The 16,919-nt window shown below is 38.5% G+C and overlaps 1 protein-coding gene and 1 pseudogene across 6 annotated transcripts in view; one reads left to right on the top strand and one right to left on the bottom strand.

The window, feature by feature from the left end:
- The window catches only part of FAM169B (family with sequence similarity 169 member B), a 110,070-nt gene that overhangs the window by 60,203 nt on the left and 32,948 nt on the right, over positions 1-16,919 (top strand). The gene's annotated exons all lie outside the window — the stretch shown is intronic.
- On the bottom strand, positions 2,769-2,869 carry LOC114035846 (annotated as a pseudogene).

Below are 16,919 nucleotides of genomic sequence, written 5' to 3'. Positions count from 1 at the left end.
TGAACCTTATATACAGAAAGATTGTGGGAGGGATCTAGGAGTGGCCAAAATCACATACTTTCTTCTAGCGTAATTATTTATGCACCTTTGTTGCATGAGGTTATAAGTTCTTTCTATCCTCAATGCCTATTCAATTCAATAAATATTTTTTAAAGTCTTATAAGATACCGTGCTAGTGCTAAGGATGCAGACATTAAAAAAAATATATAGTCTGTGCCCTCAAGGAGTTTGTAGCCTAATGGCATATACATTAGGGATTGTTTCATTCTTTGCATTCTTTGTGTTTGTATTCCCAGTGCCTTGCGCAAAATAGGTATGTAATAAATGTTTGTTGCTTGCTTGCTTGCTTGATGGGGTCAAAGGAGATATCCAGACAAAGAGCTCAAGAAAAATCAGAGGATGGAGAGATAACTTTCAGGTAGGGGAGTCAGAGAAGGCTTCATGGAGTAGTTGGCATCTGAAGATACATATACACATATACTCATGTAAGGAAGATAAAGATTCTGAAAGGCAGAGATAAAAAGGGAGTATATTTTAGGTATAGAGGATGGTTTATATGAATGCCTAGATAAGTAGTGAGAAGGGCAACCAAGAGACTTGGTCCAACAGTACATATATCTTGGTTAGAAAATAAATTTGATACCAAATTGAATAGGAGGAAGAGAGTAGATTGGATTGAGTTTAGGCAGTTGTGCTGTTTTTAATGACTCCCAATATTTTCCTCGAAATAAAGGCCCACCTTTTAAGTATTGGTACTGTTACAGTGATACTGTATGACTGTGAATCAGTCAGTAAATTTACAAGCATTTATAAAGTATTTTACTGTGTGCCCAGCTGAGGCAGCTCTGGGCTTGGAGTTAGGAAAACTCATCTTTCTGAGTTCAAATCTGGCCTCAGATACTTACTAGCTGTGTGATCCTGGGCAAATCGCTTAACCCTGTTTGCCTCAGTTTCCTCATCTGTAAAATGAGCTGGAGAAGGAGATGACAAACCACTCTTTGCCAAGAAAACCTCAAACGGGTTCATGAAGAGTCAGATGATTGAAAACACAACCAAACAACAAATACAGACAGGTACTCTGCTCATAGAATACTGTAGTCTTCATAAATCTGAAGTGGTGGGTCACTTCAGCAATGTAAAGGTGTATGGTGGGAGTGAATAGGATGCATTGAATGGTACAAGAAAAGTGGTATAATGAACATTATCAAAGAGTTGTATGATGGGTAAGGGAGGTGGGCCAGTCTTATGATGAGACTGAGGCGTTACCAGTGGAAAGCCCTTGTATGTTACTGATATCTACACAATATCAAAAGATCTAAAGGAAGATTCCTAGCAGGTTTGGTGGACTCCTCCCCTACTCCACAACAACAACAAAAAAATACTAGAGCACTTGGACAAGACGTATGGTTTCCATGGTTGGGAGGAGTACCCCTATTGATGAGATCACAGATACATTAACGTATCTAAGTATTTGATTAGAGCCAGGTGCTTTTCCTGATCTGGAGTGCCACTGCCACTTCCTTGAGTACTAAGGAGGGTAGAATCCAGATGTAGTGGTCACTGTTTTGAGAAAAGATGGTTCTATAAACCACACATCAGTATAGTTAATGTGCATGTTGTTCTGATCCTGCATTCTTTATGTGACATCAATGTGCAGACATCTTTGTGTACTTCTTTGTATCTTTTTAATGATGCAGTAGTATTCCAACATACTGAGATGCCATAGTTTATTCACTATCCTATTTTGGGGTATTCAGGTTGTTTCTAGTTTTTCTCTATTACAAATATAACTGTCATGAAGATACATATACACTCATATACATATGTATACACATACATGTACATACACTTGTATGTGTACATAATAGATTGGCAGCTTGAGTGCTTTATTGGTGCCCTTAAGATATCCATATTTAAAAACTTAGAGAAAAACCTCTGATGCATTAGATAGATTCTTTTTGTGTAACTTAAAGAATGACAGTGCTGAGAATTGTATGAAATGCGATGATGTATTAGGGTTCTGAGCCATACTAGTGGAGGTGATACCAGTGCTGTCAAAATGACAGTTCTATCTAATTTGTCCCTTTCTCTCTACTAACATTGCTACCACCTTCCTTTAAGCCTTCATTACCACTCACCTGGATTATTATAATAGCCTTCAAGTTGGTCTTCCTGCTTCTAGTCTCTTCCCTCACCAATCAATCCCTTGCATCTTGCATACTTCAAAAGCTCTGTGATCTCTTTACTATAAGTACTTCCTTCAGTAGTTCAGACCTCAATCCATTCATACCTTTTCAGTCCTGTGGGCTTCTTGACTAGGCCCACCCCAATGTCTTCCATGTGGGTTCCACATAGAGTACTGGGGAGTCTTCTTCTATGTCTCTTGCCATTGTATGGGTGGTACTAGTGAAGCACTTGGGCTGTCCATGGGTTATCCCTTTGGCAACATGTTGAGTTGTTGGTGGTGGTGGTTAAGAGAAGAAAGAGCTTAGAAAGGAAAGAAATATGCGTTTATTAAGTGCTTACTATGTTCCATGCACTGTGCTAAGTACTTTACAAATATTATCTCATTTGATCCAACAAATCTGAGAAGTAGGTGCTGTTATTATCACCCCCATTTTACAGTTTGCAGAGAAAACTGAAGCGGTACCGAGTTACCTGTCTTGTCTAGGATCACAGAGCTAGTGAGTGTTTGAGGCTGAATCTGACCTCCGGTCTTTCTGACTCTAGACCCAGCTCTCTATCCACTGTACCACCTAACTGCCTCTAAAACTAGGGAATGCTTCGTGAATTTCCACATCATCCTTGCACAGGGGCCATGCTAATTTTCTCTACTATTCCAATTTTAGTATACATAGTATATAATTATATACGTATATCAGATATGTGTGTGTATACACACATATAAACATACATATTTACATATGCAGCCAAACTGAGTCAAAGATATTTCTAAAGTTTTGAGCTTTAGTTACTGGATATGAATGGTGGTACCTTTATTGTAAATAGGGACTCTGGGAAGTAGAGCACTTTGAGAGATGCCGTATTGAGTTCAGATTTGGACATGTTGACAATGAGATACTAGAGGGCTATTCAAGGAGAGATACCTAGCAGAGAGCTGATAATGTGAGGCTGGACTTCATGAGAGAGATTAGGTGTGGATATTTATACATATACAACATATATACATATACATACACATACACACACACAATATACACATATATGTATACACACACATATGAATCATTGGTATAGAAATTGTAAACTTGTGGGACTGGGTAAAATTACCCAGATAGAGATTATATAGAGAGAAATGAAAAGGAATGGACCCAGGGTCCTCTGTGTAGAGGATAGGGGTAGGGAAAGAAGAATGGAAGGGCTAGTGGGGAGCTGACTACTATTGGTCCTGTGTGTGGAGAGAATGAGAGGAGTGCCAGCACTAATAAATGCTTATTGGTTGATTGAAGAGGGTGGCAAAGGAGGAGGGATCTTTAGGAGAAAGCCAAGTTTCAGTGAGTGACAAGTTGGAAAAAGTATAAGAGGAGAAGTCTGAGTTGTGAGGAACTTTGTCATCAGTTTGTATGTGCATGAATGTCTGTGTATATGTGTGCCTGGAACATAATAGGTGCTTAATAAATGCTGACTGGTTGGAGGCATTTTCAGTGGGCTCAGTGAAAGAAAATAACAGAGGCAGCCAGGGATTGGAGCATTATAAGATTGAGCAGGATTGTAATGAGAGTTGGAAAGGTAGCAAGGGAAAGGCAGTTTTATCTATGCAGGAAGTAATTTTGAACCGTAAGGATTAGAACACGAAAATCAATCAATAAACATTTATTAAGTGCTTCTTGTGTGCCAGAAAAAGCAAAAACAGTCCCTGCCCTCAAGGAACTTATAGTCTAATGAAGATAACACACATATGAGGAGGTATATATGAAATAGATACAGAGCAGATGGAAAGTCATGTTAGAGAAGTCACTAGCTTCTTACAGGGTTGTAAGAAGTTCCACCAGGCGGGGTAGAGTACCCTATTAATATACTATTATGGATCCATGATATCATTGCTCTGAGTACTCCTTCTATTGCTACAAATTACTCTCTCTCCACACCTTCTCATCCTATGTAATTTTTGTCCAAGCCTTTCTGTAAGTTCTCTATAGGTATCCAGCACACATAGGTTGCATGTAGTAGAGACTTATGTATTTATTGGAATAAATAAAATTGAAATAGATCTCAAAATAATTTTTCCTTGTTGATCAGAGTTATGCACCTTTCCTCTTTGAAAGTTCTGTCTCTCTGCTTTACCAAGTCTCTGTCCAACCTTCATGACCCAAGTTAAAATTATATACTTTTGGAAGCCTTCCCAGATTAGTCCCACTCCACGATCCTCAGTCCCTTCCTCCACATTTTCTCTGGTTCTTAAGTGTTCAGTTTGTCAGGTACTGCTTCATCCTTATTCACTCACTGTTTACAATGTTCATGTGCACGTTTGATGTCAACTAGATTATAAACTCCCAGAGGGCAGGGATCATGCCTACTAAATCTTTTATATTTCACTATGCTGTCAACTGAAGGGCTCTTTATTTACATAGTTCTTTTGCTAAATAAATGCTTATTAGCTAACTGCATGGGAGAAAAGCAGAACAATGGAGACGGTGGGAATGTACAGGCAGAGCTAAGATGCAGCAGAAATAAAAATCAAAAGGCAAGGTCAAACAAGTATGATTCCTTGTTTAAAGCCTTCATACCAGTAAACAGCTTCCAGAACTCTTTTTTGTGACTAAGCATAACACTCACACTTCAAATGGCTGTTAATTTATTTACAATTTTTGGTAATTATATGTCATGTACCCTGTTGGAAAACAAGTAGGGAATCAAAAAATATTTTTCCCTTGGAAAAAACATGCAAATTGTAGGCCTGAAATGACGACAGCCAAGCCAAACTTTAAGCAGTTATACAAACTACTGCGCAGCTACTTTGCCTTCTTATTGACTGGCATTGGGCTGTTGGGAGTCACAGGGGTGGCGTGATTGCAGCTTTGTAAGGGGATCCGCTAGACTCCCTTGAAATACTGATTTTTAAGGGCAAGTGTGAGGAACCAGATTGGTGAAGCAGGAGGGTGGGGGTGGGGTGATTGGTAGGTTGGCTGCATCGGTGACCCTATCAGAAAACAGGAAGGATAAGGAAAGGGAAGGGGAAGGAGAAGGCACCTGTGTGCCAGGCACTGTGCTAAGAGCTTTATGAATATTTTCTCATTTGATCCTTTGATTTGAAAGGGGGAAAACCTTTCAGAATTACGGAAAATTAGAGCTAGAAGGGAACTGAGAGACAATTGATTTCCACTCCTTCATTTTATGGATGAAGATACTGTTGCTTCCTTTGAAGGCTAGTGCTGCAAATCTAGTACTCTGTCTTTTGCATTGGGACTTTGGCTGTTTTTTTTTTTTTTTAATTTATTTCTTTTTAGTTTTCAACATTTACTTCCACAAGATTTTGAGTTCCAAATTTTCACCCCATCTCACCCCTTCCCCCACCCCAAGATGGCATGTGTTCTGAATACCCCTTCCCCTAGTCTGCCTTCCCTTCTATCTCTCTCCCCCCTTCTCTTATCCCCTTCCCCTTCTACTTTCCTGTAGGGCAGGATAGATTTCTGTACCCCATTTCCTGTATTTCTTATTTCCCAGTTGCATGTGAAAACATTTTTTTTTAAACATGTGTTTTTAAAACTTTAGGTTCCAAATCTTCTCCCTTCCTCCCTCCACACCCACCCTCATTGATAAGGTAAGCAACTAAATATAGGTTATATATGTGTAGTTACACAAAACACTTCCATAGTAGACATGCTATGAAAAACTAACTCTATTTCCCTTAATCCTATCCCACCCCTCATTTATTCTATTTTTTCTTTTGACCCTGTCCCTCCTCAGAAGTGTTTGCTTCTGATTGTCCCTTTCCCAATCTGCCCTCCTCTCTATCATTCCCCTGCTCTCTTGTCCCCTTTTCCTCCTATTTTCCTGTAGGGTAAAACAGATTTCCATACCCAATTGAATATGGTATGTTATTCCCTCCTTAAGTCAAATCTTATGAGAATAAGGTTCACTCATTCCCTCTCACTTTCCCCTGTTTCCTCTCTACTGTAAGAGTCTTTTGTTTTCTGTTTTTTTGTGAGATAATTTACCCCGTTCTACCTCTCCCTTTCTCCTTCTCCCAGTATAATCCTCTTTCACCCCTTAATTTTATTCTCCAGATATGACCCCTTCATCTTCAACTCACCCTGTATATCTATCTATCCATCTATCTATCTATCTATCTATATCTATGTCTATATATATATATATATACATACATATAATTTTTTCCCTCCAACTACAACTCTCATGAGTTATAAATATCATCTTTCCATGCAAGAACATAAACAGTTCAACCTTAATAAGTCCCTTATGATTTCTCTTTCCTGTTTACCTCTTCATGTTCTACTTTGAGTCTTGTATTTGAAAGTCAAATTTTCTATTCAGCTCTGGTCTTTTCATTAAGAATGCTTGAAAGTCCTCTATTTCACCGAATGACCATTTTTTCACCTGAAGGGTTATACTCAGTTTTGCTGGGTAAGTGATTCTTGGTTGCAATCCTATCTTCTTGCCCTCTGGAATATTATATTCCATGCCCTGCGGTCCCTTAATGTAGAAGCTGCTAAATCTTGTTATCATGTTTCCACAATACTTGAATTGTTTCTTTCTGGCTGCTTCATAATATTTTCTCCTTGACCTGGGAACTCTGGAATTTGGCTACAATATTCCTAAGAGTTTTCCTTTGGGGATCTCTTTCAGGAGATCTGTGGATTCTTTCAATTTCTATTTTGCCCTTTGCTTCTAATATATCAGGGTAGTTTTCCTTGATAATTTCTTGAAAGATGATGTCTAGGCTCTTTTTTTGATCATGGTTTTCAGATAGTCCAATAATTTTTAAATTACCTCTCCTGGGTCTATTTTCCAGGTCAATTGTGATATATTTCACATTGTTTTCTAGTTTTTCATTCTTTTGGATTTGTTTTGCAGTGTCTTGGTTTCTCATAAAATCACTAGCTTTCAATTACTCTATTCTAATTTTTAAGGAAGTATTTTCTTCAGTAAGCTTTTGGACTTGCTTTTCCATTTGGCCAATTTTGCTTTTTAGGGCATTCTTCTCCTCACTGGCTTTTTGGATCTCTTTTGCCATTTGGGTTAGGCTATTTTTTTTTTGTTGTTGTTGTTGTTGTTGTTATTGTTGTTTGTTTTTTTAGGCAGTTGGGGTTAAGTGACTTGCCCAGGGTCACACAGGTAGTAAGTGTCAAGTATTTGGTCTGAGGCCAGATTTGAACTCAGGTCCTCCTGTCCTCAAAGCTGGTACTCTATCCACTGCGCCACCTAGCTGCCCCAAGGATTAGGCTATTTTTTAAGGTGTTATTTTCTTCAGTATTTTTTTGGGTCTCCTTTAACAAGCTGTTGACTTGTTTTTTGTGATTTTCTTGCATCACTCTCATTTCTCTTCCCAGTTTTTCCTCTACTTCTCTTACTTGCTTCTCAAAATCCTTTTTGAGCTCTTCCAAGACCTGGGACTGATTGATATTTTTCTTGGAGGCTTTGGATGTAGGAGCTTTGACTTTGTTGTGTTCTTCTGGTTGTATGTTTTGATCTTCTTTGTTACCAAAAAAAAGATTCTATGGTCTGACACTTCTTGCGAGGTTTGCTCATGATTCCAGCCAATTACTTGAGTTATAAATTCTTTATTAAGGTAGAGGTCTGCTTCCAATGTGGAGAATGTACTGTCCCAAGCTTCAGGGGTTTGTACAGTTGTTTTCAGATATACTTATAGGGACCTGTAAATTTTCAGTTCTTCCAAGGTGGTACGGTAAGGGGCGAGGTGTTTACTCCTTTCCTGGTCTGCACTCTGGTCTATGAGTGATCACAAGCACTCTTTTCTGCCTTGGAATTGTGAGGAGGATTTCCTCTCCACCACCACTACAAGCTTACCACGCCAATGCTCCTCTTTGCCCCAGGACCGCCACCCAGAACTGTGACCCAGATCCAAGTACGGGCAAAGCAAGATATTCCTGTCTCAGTACCAGCAAAAGATCCCTGCAATCCCTCTCTGATCAACCACTGGATTCCCCCTCAGTCTGTGTGCTAGAAGCTCAAGAAGCAGCCTCTGCTCTGTGGCTTCCCTCTGCAACTGGGGCTGAGACCTATCTTCTCTCTCATCGCAGAAACAGACTTTTCCTGCTGACCTTCTAAGTTGTCTTTGGCGTTCATGGGTTGAGAGGTCTGGAAACCGCCCCAGCTGCCTGCGATTCAGTCCTCTGAGGCCTGCTCCAGGGTTGCTGTGGCCTGCGTACCTATGCCGAACTGTGCTCCTCTCCCTGCCCAGTGCAATAGACCTTTCTGATCAACCATCCAGGTTGACTTGGGCTGGAAATTTGTTTCGCTCTGTCTTTTTGTGGGTTCTGCTGCTTTAGAATTAGAATAGGTATCTGGAGGGGTTTGAGGGAAAACTCAAGCAAGTCACAGCTTTCACCCCACCATCTTGTTTTTTTTTTTTTTTCCTGTTCTAGCACGGGGGGCCAGCAAGGCACCCGATGGTAGAGACATCAGGGGCTGGGAATCTGGACTCATCTCTTTCCTTTACTTGCCTTTTCAGTTTGCCCTGAGACCTTTATTCTGGGGATATTTGTCTTCCTTAGCACAGTGCCTGAACCATAGCAGGCACTTAATAAATGTTTATTAATTGGTGTTCTTAATTGGAGAACTAGGCTACCTAGAACTTCTTTTCATATCTTTCCTAATCACAAACCCACCTTTGGCTCCATTCCAGGATTTCTCATTTTCTTCCCACCTCTCACTATTCCCCCTAACTCCAGTAGGAAATAAATACATAACAATCAGATATGGAACAGGTAAGTTTTATTCCCACAGAGAAATGGGAATACTAATCAATAAAGAATTAAGGAGTAATTAGAATGGAATTCCATAACTTAAGGCTAGTTATAGTTGGTTGAGAGGCTAATATTGAAGGGTTTTGTTGGGACGTTTTTTAAAAAAAATATTTTTAATTTATAATAAAACAAGTATTTCCCTAACATAGTGCAATAAAAAAGATGATTGCACATGAAACTGCAAATCTATTATACACAACTTGCTATTCCTTTCAAATATGCAACAAAATTATCATGTAAATTTCTTTTTTTTTTCCCCCAAGACATTTCTTTTTAAAGGGTGCTAATTAGCCATTTTGCATCCACTGAGGCCAGGTTGATCCACACCAAGTGGACTCTTTTATTTCTAGTGGTTTCTCTTTCTCTTTGGGTGACTCATAGTTGCTCCTCTGCTGCTTTGGTGCCCAAGAAGAACAAGATGCCAGCTGCCTTTTGGGGTCTCACAAGATCTCTGTATCAAAGTAAGTCAGTCAGTCAATAAACATTTATTAAGTGCCTGCTATGTGCTTAGAACTATGAAAAGTCCTGGGGATACAAAGAAGGGCAAAAGATAGTCCCTGCCTTTGAGAAAGTCACAATCTCATGGGAAAGAAGACATAAATTGAAGGTGTCCCCATCCCAGACACAGATTTACATAGGAAGTCAGTGATCTCTTGGCTTGCAGCTAGATGAGGTTGGGGGGGAGTGTCTATCCCATCCAGTTGAGGGGTCCTTGTACTTCAAAGCTAGCAGGAAGAGGAGCCTGAGGGGTAGGGCTTACCCCATTAGTATATATCCATGGAGTTCCAGCTAAGAAGCTAGTCAAAACAATTTACCACACAGTATGAACCCTGAATCATTATGACTGACAGAAAGCAATCAGAGGATATCTGTGCATTCTCTGAATTGAGATATTGGGGGCGTGTGGGGCAGCCCCTACAGCATGCCTGTCTAAAAGCAGGCTTATGTCAACCTTCCACGTGCTTGATTGAAATATTGACAGAGCATGCCCTAAGAGGGGTGTGGTATGGGAAGGGGTAGCATACTCTTGTACGTAGTATGTACTACCCAGTTTCCAGAGAGGAATGAAAGTTATGATTGGTATTTGGGGAAATTGGCAGAAATGGCTGAATTTCTGTTTGAGAGCTAGGATACAGCTACAGACACCACTATTTCCATAATCAGGCACTAGACATCATGTAGATTCCTAGACCAAAAGCAATTAGATTTATGTAGAGTGGGTTTGTCAGACTCCATTCTGTCAGGATGAGGATGTTAAACAGGATGACAAACTTCTAATTTACATTCACTAATTCAACCTAATTTGGGGTGAGAAAGGTTATTTTAGATTAGTAAAATACCCAATTAAATAATATTTTGTAAAGAATTTCAGGTACTATAATTTTTAAGCACCTACAGTAGTTCAAAATAACTACCAACAAAGTATCTCCAAGCAGAAATCCAGCTGAACCCCTAACACAGAGCCTTCTCTGTAATTAGCAGTGTCTCTTGCCATGTGAGCAATTAATGTACTGACCTCCTTAAATTGAGTTTATTGTCTTAATAGGTTAAACATGCCTCATACAATTTTGTTGATTTTATTAAAATACTTAGCAGATCTTTTTTTCCCCCCTGGATAATGTAATAATAACCTTCTGTTTAGTCTAGAATGAATGATAATTCATTATAAATACTAAATTGGTAGATTCCCAGTTAAGGAGGTTTTACTATATTGAAAAAATTATGATTATAGTTGCTTCCCCTATTGTATTTTTAAAAACAATACCAGGTAATATTCCTATAGTGTATTTAAGTTTGCAAAATACTATTCATATATTATCTAATAATCTTATACTCACTACAAACCTGTGAAGTTAGGGCTATTATTAACTCATTTTTCAAAGCCCTGAGGCTTTGGCAGGATAAAGTACTTGCCCAAGATCATTTAGCCAATATATGGCAGAATGGAGGTCTTGCTAGCTCAGAGGACATTTCTTTATCCATTATGCCATGCTGTCTCTGCTCCCTTTTTTATTGTTGACTTTTGATGGATACAGGAGGAATGCCTTATGATTTCTAAAATACAATTTCTAGTGACATAATAGACTTTCAACTTGAATAGGATCATAGAATTATAGGATTCAGGGCTGGACAGAACCATCGGGGTCATCTTCTAGTCCAGTTCCCTCAGTTTAGGAGCTGAACTCTCCCTCCCCCCAACCCTGAAACTAGATATTCTAACTCCCCGAAATCAGTGTTTTTTCCATTGCATTTTCAGTTACTTGCGTATTTGCATAGAATGGTAGAGCTGGAAGGGACCTTGAGATCATTTATCCCAACACTTCTCACCTTGCCTCTTGGGATCCCGGAGACCATTTCAGAAGAAAGTCTGTGAGATCAAAACTATTTTCATAATAATACCAAGACAATATTTCTGTATTAAAATACCCAAACCTATCTGTGTGAGGCCAGATTTTCCTCATACATTTCAATCAAAATGATATATCACAACATTTTTAATGCACAAGCAGATAGGAGCTGTCTTCTCTTAAACCAGACATTAAAGAGATTTACAAAAATATGTAAAAACAGTGCTACTCTTCTCACTACTTTCGGGGAAAATATGGTTATTTTTTGCAAAAAAAAATCATGTTGCTGCTATTGATGCACAAAGGGATTATTATTATTATTTTAAAATTAATTAACAAATTAATAATTAATTAACAAACATACACATTTAAAAATCTTGTAGTTTTAATTCCTAATGACTATATATATATATATATTTTATATATATATATATGTAATATATATATATATTTTATATATATATATATGTAATATATATATATAAAAGTCCTTTGGGATTCTCCATAATTTTTAATAATTTAAAGAGGACCTGAGACCAAAGAGTTTGTAAACCATTTGCTCATCTAGTTTAATTACTTCAGTGAGGATAGTGTGCTGGACCCAGAGTCAGAAAGCCCTGAGTTCAGATGTGACCTCAGACATTTACTGACTGTATGACCCTGGGCAAGTCATCCGACCACCCTCTGTCTCTGCCTCAGTCTCCTCAAGTAAAATAAGGGTAATGGATTTTAGTGAACTGCAAGCCTTACATGACTCAACAGTGTGCTAAAAAGCTAAGGTGAGCTTAGTCATATAAAGAAGGAAAGGGGAATTCCACTTTACCCTGCAGTATTCTCTTCAGTCTTGAGCACTTGATTTTGAGAATCATGTTGACAGCTTGGAGGGTATCCAGAGGAGTAACCAGGATGACGAAGTATTTCAAGATAATGAGGATGAATTGAAGGAATTAGGGATGTTTAATCTGGAGAAGAGAAGACTGAGGAGGAGGATTTTATAACTGTCTTTAAGTATTAGACACCGGGGGCAACTAGGTGACACAGTGGATAGAGCACCGGCCATGGAGTCAGGAGGACCTGATTTCAAATCTGGCCTCAGACACATAACACCCACTAGCTGGGTGGCTCTGGGCAAGTCACTTAACCCCAATTGCCTCGCAAAAAAAAAAAAAGTTTATAAGACAGTGACATGTGGAAGAAGGATTACACCTATCTGCTCTATTCTCAGAGATATTTGTATAGAAGTTTGCAAACTGGAAAGCACTATATCAGTGCTAGTTGTTATTGTTTTTATTATTTATATTATCATTTTTAGGCAGAACTGTGACAAATGGAGGTGAGGGAAACCTTTGTAACTGGGCTGCTTCTGGGAAGTAATGAACTCTGCCTCACTAGTGGTGTTTACGTGAAGACACGTGTTGGGAAATGTAGAGGGGATTCCTGTCTGGGTAGAGGGTCCAAGATGACCTCTGGGGTTCCTTTAAACTCTGTGATTCAGGAATTAAATCTGAAAAGTTGTCCTTGTAGCTTACTTAGAGGCAGCCGCTCTTGATACTTGCTACCCTTTGAGTCTCTTTGTGGTAGCAGCATAGGACAAATAACAATTTAGATCATCTCACATTACAACTTTTTTTCAAGAACTACAGCACAGCTATTACCAGCACCTTTGGAACAAGGTATTCTCTTTTCTTCTCCTCCTCACAACATATTATATCAGTTGGTAAAGAGAAGGTGAGAGTGAGTAGGCAAATACAATTTGTTTGGTTGAAACCTAGGCTTGTAGGAACTTGTGAAAAATTCTGCTTTGCAAGAAGAAAAAAAGGCCTCAATAATACAATGAAACGGATATAAGTGCTGTAAAGCAGATGTTTCTTGGCATCATGGTAGAGAGGTACATAAGTTCACTTGGTATCTGGGAAAGTGTTTTACTTTAAGGAAGACATCTGTATAGAAATGGTAGCCCTAGTAATTTGATGTGACAGTTGCTATGTCAACTGGCATATTTTTCCCCTCCCCTTAAATTATTGAATAGCTTAGTAAATGTTGCATGAAAGTCATGCAATTCCTTGGAATGTGTTTATGTGCTGTCCTCTGCCAGAAGTTTTCAGTTTTCTTCCCTACGTGTATTTTGCTTTTAGGAAGATGTCATGTCACTTTTGTTTTAGCTCTGTTTCTCTCTTTTTTTTTTTTTTTTTTTTTGTAGCTACATAGTTCTTGAATTTGTCATGGAGCAGCAGCAGCTTTTGTTTTGGGCGAGTCTTACAGTTGAGGCAAGGGGTGAATTGATCAGTAAGGCAGGGGAGAAAGAACACATTGGATTTGGAGTCAGAGCATGGAGGTTTGGATCTGGATTGTGCTGCTTACTTTTGGGTGACACTGGGGAAATCATAGAATCTCTCTTGGCCTCAGTTTCCTCATCTATAAAATGAAGGGTTGGACTGAAATGATTTTTGGGGTTCCCATTTAGCTCTAAATCCTATGGTCCTATTTCTTGGGCACTTAATATATTCCTAGCACTGTGCTTGATGCTAAGAATGTTCATGAGAGGCATAAACATGGCATCTGTCCACAGAGAGCTTTTAATCTAGTTAGGGAGACAAATCAAACTTAGGAAACAAGTAGAAAAGAAGCTAATATGGAGGAACACTTGGTATGCTTCAAATTGAGGTCTACTAAATTGGTGAATCTCATTCTCTATGGTGCTGAGGTGCTAGGAAATAGAGTTAACATAGTGGTAACTATGTCACCTTTTCTGAGATGGGTGAATGCTGAGCCTTGCAAATTATGGGAAAGGGGAATTACTATGGTCACTGACTCAGGCACTAATATCATATGGATGCAAATAATTTGAAAACCTAATTTGATCTAACATGTCACAAAGTCTAGTCACTGCTTCTGCACAAAGAGGTGGTGACTGGTTTTTTAGTTTTTGTCTTTGTAGGCAGCTAGTCCCTGAAACCAGCTCTGAAGAGGCCGCTGAATACCTGTTAAAAAACACTTTTGTCTTTGTATATTTTTTACATATCCAGAGAAAAAAAGAAGTTTTTGCTCTTTTAAGGAGACTCACATCAGAAGTAGGTTAAAAAAAAGTTTGCTGAACTGGTTAGATTAGTTAGATAATAATGTGTATTGATTCTTTGGGGAAAAAAAAAACCTCATAATAAAAGATTGAGATCCATTTGGACGTGTGAGTTACATGGTTGCCTGAACAACCTTTTCCTGATTGAGAAAATAAAATAGCTAGTAAGAGGTATGGAAACATTGTGCCAGATTTGGGGGTTTTTTTTTGAGACTTTTTACAGTATTTAATGAGACAGAAGAGCTTTGGTATAGCCAAAAGCTAGTACAATTGAACAGTGGTAACAGTGGGCAGCTAGGCAGCACCATAGTGCACAGAGCACTGGACCTGGAGTCAGGAAGACTTGAGTTCAAATTTGACCTCAGACACTTAGTAGCTGTGTAACTCTGGGCAAGTCACTTAAGCTCTGTTTGCCTCAGTTTCCTCAACTATAAACTGGGAATAATAATAGCATCTACTTCACAGGATTATTGTGAAGATCACATGAGATAATACTTGTAAAAGTTCTTGACCCAGTGTCAGGCACAATAGTTGTCTCCATATAAATGCTTTTCTGGTTCTAGAGTCAGAAGATTTGTGTTCATCCCTTCCGCTGCTGCTTCCAGAGTAATCTTAGGCATGTCTTTTAATCCACATGTTTCAGTTCCTTCATTTTAATTTAATTTAATTTTTGTAAATGTTTTCCTTGATTTATTATGAACTCAACAATCATCAACAACCACAAATATTACAATATGCAAAGGACAAAAAAGAAGATTGTGTATGAAATTGTGAGCTTCTGTTGCATATAGTTTATTTGGAACAGTATATAGTAAATTTAACAAGGTAGTAAAAAACTAAATGTTAATAGGTTGCAAAGATGGTACCAACGCACATTGGTAGATGGAGTTTCCTCATGTGGAGGTGGGGACCACCTCTACCTCTGCCCTATGGTCCTCTCTTCTGATTTGTGAGTCTGGACCACCATTTTATGGGGTACCCAGGCCATATTGACTTCACTATTGGCTTCATCCCTCACTCTACCCAAATTCTCATTTCCTTGGAAATAGTCTTCTCATCCTGAAGATGCCTTCATCCTTCAGTCCTCTTTTTGATTCATGGTCCCTAGCCCATACCACTATCTCATAAAGTACCCAGACCATACTCACTTCATTCCCAGCTGTGTTAATCACTCCATACTTTTCTACCCCCTCCACAGAAGCCTTGAACCTATGCAGTTCCCCTTTCCCTTTTCCAGCTTCCTGTTATGTCAGTCAATCAATAAGTAGTGATTGATTGACTGACTGCTTGTCTTCTTCCATTAGAATGTAAGCTCCTTGAAGTTATGGATTGCCATTTTTGCTGTTTTTGTGTCTCTTGGTGATTAGCACAGTGTTTATCACATAGTAAATACTTAATAAGTACTTCATCTATCTATTTATGTATGCCAGTGAAGTTATAAGTTTAGACTAGTGGTATCAAACTCAAATGGAAATGGGGGAGGGACATTAAGCTGCACATTAGGATCCCTGAGGGCCTCATGTTGACTTAGAAAACAACACATTCCTTGAATATTCCTTTTAATTAGGCATTTTTTTTTGCTTTTGCTTTGTTTGAGATCCTGATTGCTACCTTTGCCTTTTTTACTTTAACTATAGTAGATTGTGCTCCAGCCCCTTATTTTAACTATTTGTATGTCTTTCTGTTTGAAGATTATCTTTTGTAAACAACATATTGTTGGATTCTGGTTTCTAATCTATTCTGCTATCTGCTTCCATTTTATGGGTGAGTTCATCCCATTTACATTTATAGTTATGGTTGCTAACTCTGTATTTTCCTTCATCCTATTCCCTCTATTTATCCTTCTCTTTTTTCCCACTCTATCTCCTCCTTTAATCTACCATCCCTCTTAACCCCACTTTTCCTTAGCGCCTTCCTTTTCTGCTTCTCTGTTGGGTAAAATGAATTTCTATATCCAACTGTGTGGTGTGTGTGTGTGTGTGTCTATATATATATAATATATGTATATATATTGTTCCCTCTTTGAACCCATTCTGATGAGTGAAGTTCAAGCATTGCCCCTCTCCACCTATTTTCCCCTCTGTTATAAAAACTCTACCTTGTGTCCTCTTTTAATTGAGATGATTTTTCCTATTCTTCTCCCTTCCCCTTTCTCCCAGTTCATCACTCTTTCTCAACCTTCTATTCTTTTTTTGAGATCATTCCAACATAATAGACTCACACCTATGCTTTTTGTCTATGTAGACTACTTATAACAGCCCTAATAATAAAGTTCTTAGCAGTTGCATGTATCATCTTCCCATATATTTAACTTTAAGTTTGTTATGATTTCTCTTTCATGTTTCCCTTTCTGTGCTTCTCTTGAGTCTTGTGTTTGAATGTCAGATTTTCTATTCAGCTCAGGTTTTTTCATCAGGAATGCTTGAAAGTCTTCTATTTCATTAAATATCCATTTTCTTCCTCTGAAGTATTATACTCAACTTTGTTGGATAGTTTACTCTTGATTGTAATCCTAGCTCCCTTGTC

The sequence above is a fragment of the Vombatus ursinus genome, unplaced genomic scaffold (assembly GCF_900497805.2).
Source record: "Vombatus ursinus unplaced genomic scaffold, bare-nosed wombat genome assembly UNPS02009205.1, whole genome shotgun sequence".
Lineage (NCBI taxonomy): Eukaryota > Metazoa > Chordata > Mammalia > Diprotodontia > Vombatidae > Vombatus > Vombatus ursinus.
This window is presented reverse-complemented; position numbering and strand designations above follow the sequence as displayed.